This window comes from Notamacropus eugenii, chromosome 1 (assembly GCF_028372415.1).
Source record: "Notamacropus eugenii isolate mMacEug1 chromosome 1, mMacEug1.pri_v2, whole genome shotgun sequence".
NCBI classification, from domain to species: Eukaryota; Metazoa; Chordata; class Mammalia; order Diprotodontia; family Macropodidae; genus Notamacropus; species Notamacropus eugenii.
In genome coordinates, this window is record NC_092872.1 from 205,886,244 (window position 1) to 205,895,052 (window position 8,809).

Here is an 8,809-nt window from a genome sequence, read left to right on the forward strand (position 1 = left end):
TGACTTGTTTTGCTACTGGACTTGGATGACTCCTAAAGAGAAAGTGAAGTTAATGACTTTGTGTCACTCTGTCTCACTTAAACTCAATTCACTTAAAAGTCAAGATGTCACCCCATGATGTTATTGGTCCTTTGGAAAATGAAGGATAAACAGCTGAGTCCAGCACAGTCCTGTTCTTACCCCATCCCCCACAGTCATGTGACCCTGGGCAAGTTTCTTCATTTTTCTGAATTTCAGTTTCCTCATCTGGAAAATGGAATGAATTACACCTGCCTACCTTGTGCAGGCAGATAGGTGGTACAGTGGCTAGAACAATAGACTTGGAGTAGTCAGGAAGATTCATCTTTATGATTTCAAATCTGGCCTCCCACTCTTACTAGCTCTGTAATCCCTGGGCAAGTCACTTCATCCTGTTTGCCTCAGTTTCCTTGTCTGTGCAATGAGCTGGAGAAGAAAATGACAAACCACTCCGGTGTCTTTACCAAGGAAATACTAAATAGGGTGATGAAGTCTGACACAACTGAACAAAAACAACCTTGTTTTGAGGAGAATGGTGGCTTCCAAAGCACTTAATAAGTTGTAGAACACTTGACAAATGCAAGATATTCTACTTTAGAGCAGAAATTGTGAACTTAGACCCACAGAAATTTTTTGAGAATTTATTTCAATAAAATTGGATTCCTGGGTATTTTGGTTTTTGCATTTAAAAGCATTATCTTGGAAAGGGGTTAACATCAGACCACCCAAAGGGATCCATGACCTGCTAAAACATCAAGAACTTTTGCTCTACAGTATGGACTATCAGAATTGGCAGAGCCCTTAGAGGCTGCGTAGTCCAACCCCCAAGTCACTTTACTTTTCTGGGTCTCAGATTTCTTCTCTTTAAAATTAGAGGACTGGGCAACAGGATCTCTAAGTTTCCTTTTATTCTCTTTGCCTTTGACAAAAAAAAAAAAAATTGGTTAAGAGAGACCTATGATTTTGTTAATGTCAGAAACTGTATGTGTGGAAATTCCATCCACCAATGCAGGTTTGCAGCTCATATGTAACTTTTAGAATTAGAGAACAGCCTGGGGCAAGTAAGGATTAAGTCCATGGTCACAGAGTTAGCAGGTACCAGTGACAGAACTTGAAATCAGAGTTTCCTGACTCCTACTTACTACCATATAATTTCTCTTTTTGACTTCCATTAATTTTTTAAAATGTGCAACAGGATACATACATATACACACATATCTGTATGTGTGTATGTATAATTATTGAGTTGATTCAGTTGTATCTGACTCTTCATGACCCTATTTGGGGTTTACTTAGCAAAGATACTGGAGTAGTGTGTCATTTCCTTCTCCAGCTCATTTTACAGATGAGGAAACTGAAGCAAAAAGGGTTAAGTGACTTGCCCAGTTTCACACAGCTAATAGGTGTTTAAGGTCTAATTTGAACTCATGAAGATGAGTCCTCCTGATTCCAAATCTATTGCTTTATCCATCGTACCACCTATCTGCCTATATACATATATACACATATGCACATTACACATACACATATGTATACATGTACCCACATATATACATACACATGCATAGACATACAAACAAATACATACATGGATAGATAACTCCTACCCTTTGTCTTAAGGGGTCTCTCTCCAAAATTAATTATTACTCTCTTGAGTTGGAATCATATTTTATTTTGTTTTGCGGTTTAATTTTCCACCATGCTACTGAAAAAACACTTATTTACAGATATTTGGTTTTAGCACGTTTAACAAAGAGAGAACTTCTGGAATGAAAGTTGTAAGATGATTCACATTGTTCCATTTCTCCTTTTTTTTAATTTTATTTTTCATTTTTAACACAGTTTATAACAGATAAAACAATACAAACTTTTGGTCAGGTGATACTTCTTTTTAAAGCATTTACAAAATGAACCACAAAAGAATTTTTTTTTAAACATTAACCAACTGAGACATAAATAATATTTATGTTGCTAACTTCACAAGCTCTTGACCTAATTGTCACCACAGTATTACCAAGAATTAAAAGACCCTAACTTATCGTTGTTGATCTAAAGTCTAATAGCTTAAGTTTAAACTTAACCTCAAATGTTCCCTTACCAATAACCTATAATTTAATAGATCTGGTATTAAGCTTACAAACCTTTTGACTATAGGAAATTGTCACCAAGAGTAGGGCAGGGAAACAGTATCTCCCCATCTTCATGTCAATTCCAGGCAGGATTAGATTGTCCACTTGCATTCAGTCAGGCTTAAAGTCTGCCAGGTGTCAGTGGGGAAATTGAGTCAGGAGAATCCTACCTCAGCCCAGGCTGAACAGCTGCTCTCCCACCCTTCTCATGAGATCACCTTTTGCAGTTCATACCAGCATCTCACCAGCTTACTGGCATCATGGATTGGAGGCTCAGATCGCCTTTCTTGCTATCCATACCTGGAGTTAGACTCAGAAGAACAGTCACTTAATAGTCCCATAGCATCTAAAAGTGGCAAGTTCCAATAACCAGCTTTCAAATATGATTATAATTTCACTTTGGCTAAGGAACATCTTTTGAGGCAAGTCTTAAGTGGCTTACATGCCTTTCTATACATGTTCTAGTTCCTGATTAAATAGCAATCATAAAATCAAATTTACCATTAAAACCTTAACTTTTCCATCAATGCCAAATTTTACCTGAGGCTACCTTCCTCTAGGAAATTTAGACTGAAATTCTTTTCCCCAAACTAAAGATGTCATTGATTTATTCTCAGTAATTAATTCAATCAATTGTTTTAATACTAATTGCTTTTACCTCACTTTGTAACATGTCCAATTTTTCTCCCCATTACTCACCTCTTCCTGCTTCCTAATACCTTGCATTCTGATAACCCCTTCCCTCAATGTACCCTCCCCTCCATCACACCCCAGCCTTCCATTATCCCCATCTTCTCTCTTTTCTTGTGGGGCAAGATAAATTTCTATGCCCCATTCCCTGTATTTCTTAATTCCCTTTTATATGCAATAAAAATTCTCAACATTTGTTTCTAATACTTTGAATTCCAACATCTCTCCTTCCCCTCCTCCCTCCCCAGCCCCACTGAGAAGGGAAGAAATTCAATACAGACTAAATATGTGTTGTTTTGCAAAAGACTTCCATAGTAATCATATTGTGTAATACTAATTATATTGCCCTCTGTCCCACTCTATCCTCCCTTATTTTTTCCCCCACAATTGACCTTGTCTCTTCTTGAAAGTGTTTATTTCTAGTGACTCCCTTCTCCCATTTGTCCTCCCTTCTAACATTCCCCTCACTCCACTTGTCACCTCTTCCCCTACTTTCCTTTGGTGTAAGATAGATTTTCATACCAAATTTGGTAAGCATGTTATTCCCTCCTTAAGCCATACATGGAGAGAGTAGCTTCACTTTTCCCCACTCCCCTTCTCCCTTTTCTCCTCCATTGAACAAGATTTTTCTTATCTCTTTTATGACTTATAGACTGCCCCATTTCATTTCTCCCTTTCTCTTCTGGGTATATTCCTCCCTCACCCCTTAATTTTTGTTTTATTTTTTGTGTGTGAATATCTTCTCTTCTGATTCAACACACCCTATACTCCATATATATATACATATATGTGTGTGTGTGTGTGTGTGCGTGTGTGTGTGTATGTGTACTATCTCTCCATCTACCCAAATACTAAGAAAAGATTCAAGAGCTATAAATATTTTCTTTCCATGTAGTAATGTAAACAGTTCAGCTTTAGAAAGTCCTTTATGATTTTTTTTCCTGTTTACCTTTTCATGCTTCTCTTGATTCTTGTATTGTAAAGTCAAGTTCTATACAGATCTGGTCTTTTCCTCAATATGAATGATTGAAAGTCCTCTATGTCATTGAATGACCATTAATTCCCTTGAAGTATTATACTCAGATTTGCTGGGTAGGTGATTCTTGGTTTCAATTCCAGTTCCTTTGACGTCTGAAATATCCCATTTCAAGCTCTTCAATCCCTTAATGTTGAAACTGCTGGATCCTGTATTATCCTAATTATATTTCCACAATACTCAAATTGTTTCTTTCTAGTTGCTTGCAGTATTTTCCCCTTGATCTGGGAACCCTGGAATTTGGCCACAATATTCCTAGGAGTTTCTCTGTTCGGGTCTCTTTCAGGAGGTGATTGGTGGATTCTTTCAATATTTATTTTGCCCTCTAGTTCCAGAATATCAGAGAAGTTTTCCTTGATAATTTCATGGAAGATAATGTCTAGGCTCTTCTTTTGATCATGGCTTTCAGGTAGTCCCATAATTTTTAAATTGTTTCTCCTGGATCTGTTTTCCAGGTCAGTTGTCTTTCCAATGAGATGTTTCACATTATCTTCTATTTTTTCACATTTTTGGTTTTGTTTACTAACTGCTTGGTTTATCTCATAGTCATCCATTTCCCTGAACTCAATTCTCTCTTTCAATGAATTATTTTGTTCAGTGAGTTTTTGAACCTTCTCCTCCATTTGGCTAATTCTGCTTTTTAAAACCTCCTTCTCCTCATTGGCTTTTTGGACCTCTTTTTCCAATTGAGTTAGCCTCTTTTTAAAGCTGTTATTTCCTCGGCATTTTTTTGGTTCTCCTTCAGTAAGTTGCTAACTTGTTTTTTAAGGTCTTTTATTGCCTGAACCCATTTTAAGTTCCATTTGGGGACAGAGGCCTTGACTTCCTCTGACAGTATGCCTTGTTCTTCCTCATCTGAAAGGATGGGAGGAGACACTTGTTCCCCAAGAAAGTGACCTTCTATGGTCTTATTTTTTTCCCCTTTTTTGGGCATTTTCCCAGCCAGTTACTTGACTTTTGAGTTTCCTCTCCCCAACCACCTCGCCTCCACTTCCACCAAGCCAGCACTGGGATCCAGATGATCTGCTCCAAACCCCCATGGGCTTTAGGTGGGAGCAGAGCTGCTATTCAGTGTGAGATTAAGATCAGCTGCTCAGGAGGGGGCAGGGCCACCACATAGGGCTTAGATTCCTCAAGGGCTTTACAATGAGACCTTCTACAATGGATGCAGGCTGCTGCCTGCTTTGGGAGCCCCATCCACTGCTGCCTCCACTGCTGACACCTGAGGAGGCCTGAATTATGGGGACTCCCATTCTTGGCCAGCTCCCTTCTCCCTTCTCCCTTCTCGGCCAGCTGAAAAAACCCTCTCACTGACCTTTGGCGCCTGTGGGTTGAGGGTCCTGTGCTGCCGCTGGAGATTCTGTCCCTGAAGCCGCCTCTGATCTGCTCCTTTCAGTGCTGTGTGGCCAAGGTGGGGCTGGGCTCTGCTCCAAATCCTGTGTGACAGACCTTTCCCATTGGTCTTTCAAGTCACTCTGGGCTAGAAATCTCCTCCACTCCATTGTTCTGTGGCTTCTGCTACTCTAGAATTTGTTGAGAGTTCTTCTTTACAGGTATTTTCTGGGCTGTGGGGTAAGAGCTAGTGTATGTGCATCTTTCTACTCTGCCATCTTGGCTCTGCCCCCATTTCTCCTTTCTTTAAAAAAATCATTTTCAATTCCTTTTTGGACCTTATAGATTGCAAAGCATTCACAAAAAATATCACGGTTGGTATTTTCAGGCAGGAAAATGGTGAGCATTCGGCTCCTTTAAAAAAAAATAAGTCAAATTTTAATTGCTGTGAGTTTTCCCTCAAGCTATCAAACCCATCCTTAAAGAATCATCCCTGGATAGGGTAGGACAGCAAGGCCAGTAGAACAGCTTCCTAATGAAGTGCACTGTTAACTTTTCTAATTAATTCAAAGAGGCTAGATGTTTATTGCCTCAGTTTGAAGTTTTGTAGCCTAAGGATCCAAGCCAGCAATCAAATTCTCCAGCTAGAACCAAAATGTGAAAACCAGACAAGGAGGCTCAGAGGGGTAGCCCCAATCTCAGCTGTGACTCATTACAAGGAATGTCAGTCACTTGGTGCAGGAGCCCAGCTTCACATCTATCCCATACAGTTATCAGGTTGTTTTTCTGTTTATTAGACTTCACTGTTGACATGACAAGTGTTGCGTGTGATTGAGGAATAGTTTGCTATGGTTAATAAATGAATTTCATTTTGGGGAGGTTTGTAGGCTGAGAGAACTATTCCTCTAGTTCAAGCATTGAGAAAAGTGAATAATCACTTTATGCAACTGCCCATTTTCCAAAGGTTCTAATAAAAATGCCTAGTGAATTGTGGAAGTTATAATAATAGCTCACCTGTACCTAAAATTTGATGGCTTACAGCCCCTTTAGGTAGCTTAAAGATTCTTATCCCCATTTTACAGGTGAATTAGTCAATAAGCATAAATGTACCAGGCTGAAACTACAAATCCAAAGAGGAAAGCAATTTCTGCTCCTAAGGAATTTGCATTGTAGTAGGGGCAGAGGCACAGGGCTTAGGAAGACAGTACTGCAATCTGGAAAATCCTCATAAAATTTTGGCCCTCCCTTCACATCAGAAAAGAAGTCTGAATTATTATGGTATTAAAAGAAAAATATGTTGATATTATACAGTACTATGCACATATTTTATACATTTCTGAGTTTCTAAACTTTTTATCTTGTCTATTGGCCTTCACATGTAGTCTGCAAAACTCCCCCAAAATCCCCATTTGATTTCTTGTGCTGACCTGCAGTATACCAAAACCACAGTGAGGAAAGTCAGTGATGTGGAAGGGCTAACTGTGAAATATAAATATAAAGAGAATCAATAAAATATTGGAACTAGGAGGTGATTAGGGAAAGGGCACCCTAGCAAGGAATCAGAAAAGGCTTCATACAGAGGATAGTCCCTGAGCCAGGATGAGATGGGTTCTATGTAGTGGAGGGAAGGAACTGAGACCCAGACAGGGCAAAGATTTGTCAGTCACACAGCCCAGTGCTTGGCACACAGTAGGTGCTTAATAAAGGTTTTTTGAATTGAATTGAATAAGAGCTAGAACTGGGACTTCGACCCAAGTCCCCTACTCCTAAACCCAATATGCTTTTTATCCCACCATCTCATGCCTCTTTACGCCAAAATTTAGGAACTTTTCTATCTAAGTTTTTGATCATTCACTTCTCACAGGTAAGAACAAAAGACCTTTCACAATTGGTCATTTTTTGGATCATTTTGCACAGGTAAAAGGCAAATCTTTAGATGAGGCAGTGTTTCATCAGATTCAGAGCACTCATATCTCGTTACAAGATTCATGAACTTGATGCCAAATAACCGATTACGGACGACCACATAATAGCTGATCTCTGCACCCACCACCTATCATGTATCAACAGCCCTACCTTTCCCTGAAGTCCCTAAATATCCCTGGAGAAAAGCCAGCAAACTTAAATACTTTCCTCATTAGTTAAAGGGCTGCAGAGGGCTCATTTCTTTCGTGCTGCGAATGCCATCCCCTGCAGGCCTCTTTGCTTCATGGCCCTGCAGTGCTCCAGTCTCCCAACAGAAAGTCTAATATTAATATTAAGCCTGTGTTTTCTCCTTCTTTATCTCCCTTTCCTATCTGCCAAGGATTGGCCCTGTTGTATAATGATAAGCGCCACCAGGCCCTAGTAAACAGCCATTTTTATGAGGTGCTGAAATTCTTTATTAGCCTTTATTAGGTTATTAGGCCTCTAAGCAACTCTGTGTGCTAAACAGTGGGTGGGCATAAAATTCTTATTTCCCAAGTAAGAAAATGGGCTTGCAAAGAGATTGATAACCAGAACGAGGCTAATCCATCTGAGCTGGGTATGGGAGTCAGTCAGAGGCTCACTCCGAAATGCTTTGTATTCTTTCAGAAACTTGTCATTTCCCCACTTTGGCAATTAGACCCTCAGGTATTTTTGGACTGTGGTACAGTCCCCTCCACTAGGTTGGTCATCATTTTAGCTAAGTTATACATAATTTAATTCCTTTACTCTTTCTCATGCATCAATCCTTAATCACTGTGATAACCCTTTCAGAATTCTCAGCAGTTTGTGCTCCATGTTGGGCTTGGGCCAAATTGTAAAAGCTAAGGTGTGTTGGCCTCTACCACTAGAAGGGCCTAGGACTTTAAAAGAAGTGAAAAATTATCTCAGTAAAACCCAACTTTTACATAGAACTTTAAACTTGACAAAGTGCTCTGCATTTATCATCTTGCTGTATTCTCACAACAACTTTATGAAGTAGGCACCATAGGTACTAATGTTCTTCACTCACAAGAAAAAAAAGTCAGGATCATAAAGATTAAGTTACTTGCTCATGGTCATGTGATTAGTAAGCATCAAAGGCAGGATTTGAATCCAGAGCCTGATCCCATGTCTAGCATTACATCTTCCAACATTGGGCATTTTCACTTACTATCCTTCATGTCTGGAATACTCTCTCTACCTCTTGGTTTCCTTGGCTGTCTTTAAGTTCCAGCTAAAAAATCTTTTCTTCCACAACCACAGCAGCCTTCCCCAAACCCTCTTTATTCTAGGGCCTTTCCTCTGTTGGTTATTTCCTATTTATCTTGCATAAAGCTTATCTTTACATGGCTGTTTATATGTTGTCTCCCCCATTATACTGTGAGCTTCTTGAGGGTTTGCCTTTCTCTGCGTACTCGGCACTTAATACAATACCTGGCATATAATAGGTGCTTAATACATGTTTATTCATTGACTGATTAAGCCACTCATACCACATTGCCTCTTAAAATCCCTTATCCATTAGGGTTGTAGAAGAACAGTCATATTGTGCATGGTTAGTGGAGCTGTGAATTGCTTCAGTCATTCAGGAACATAGATTCCTTTCAGGTGAAGTGTGGGATTTCCATTCCAAAAATAACTATGTCATTTATATTAC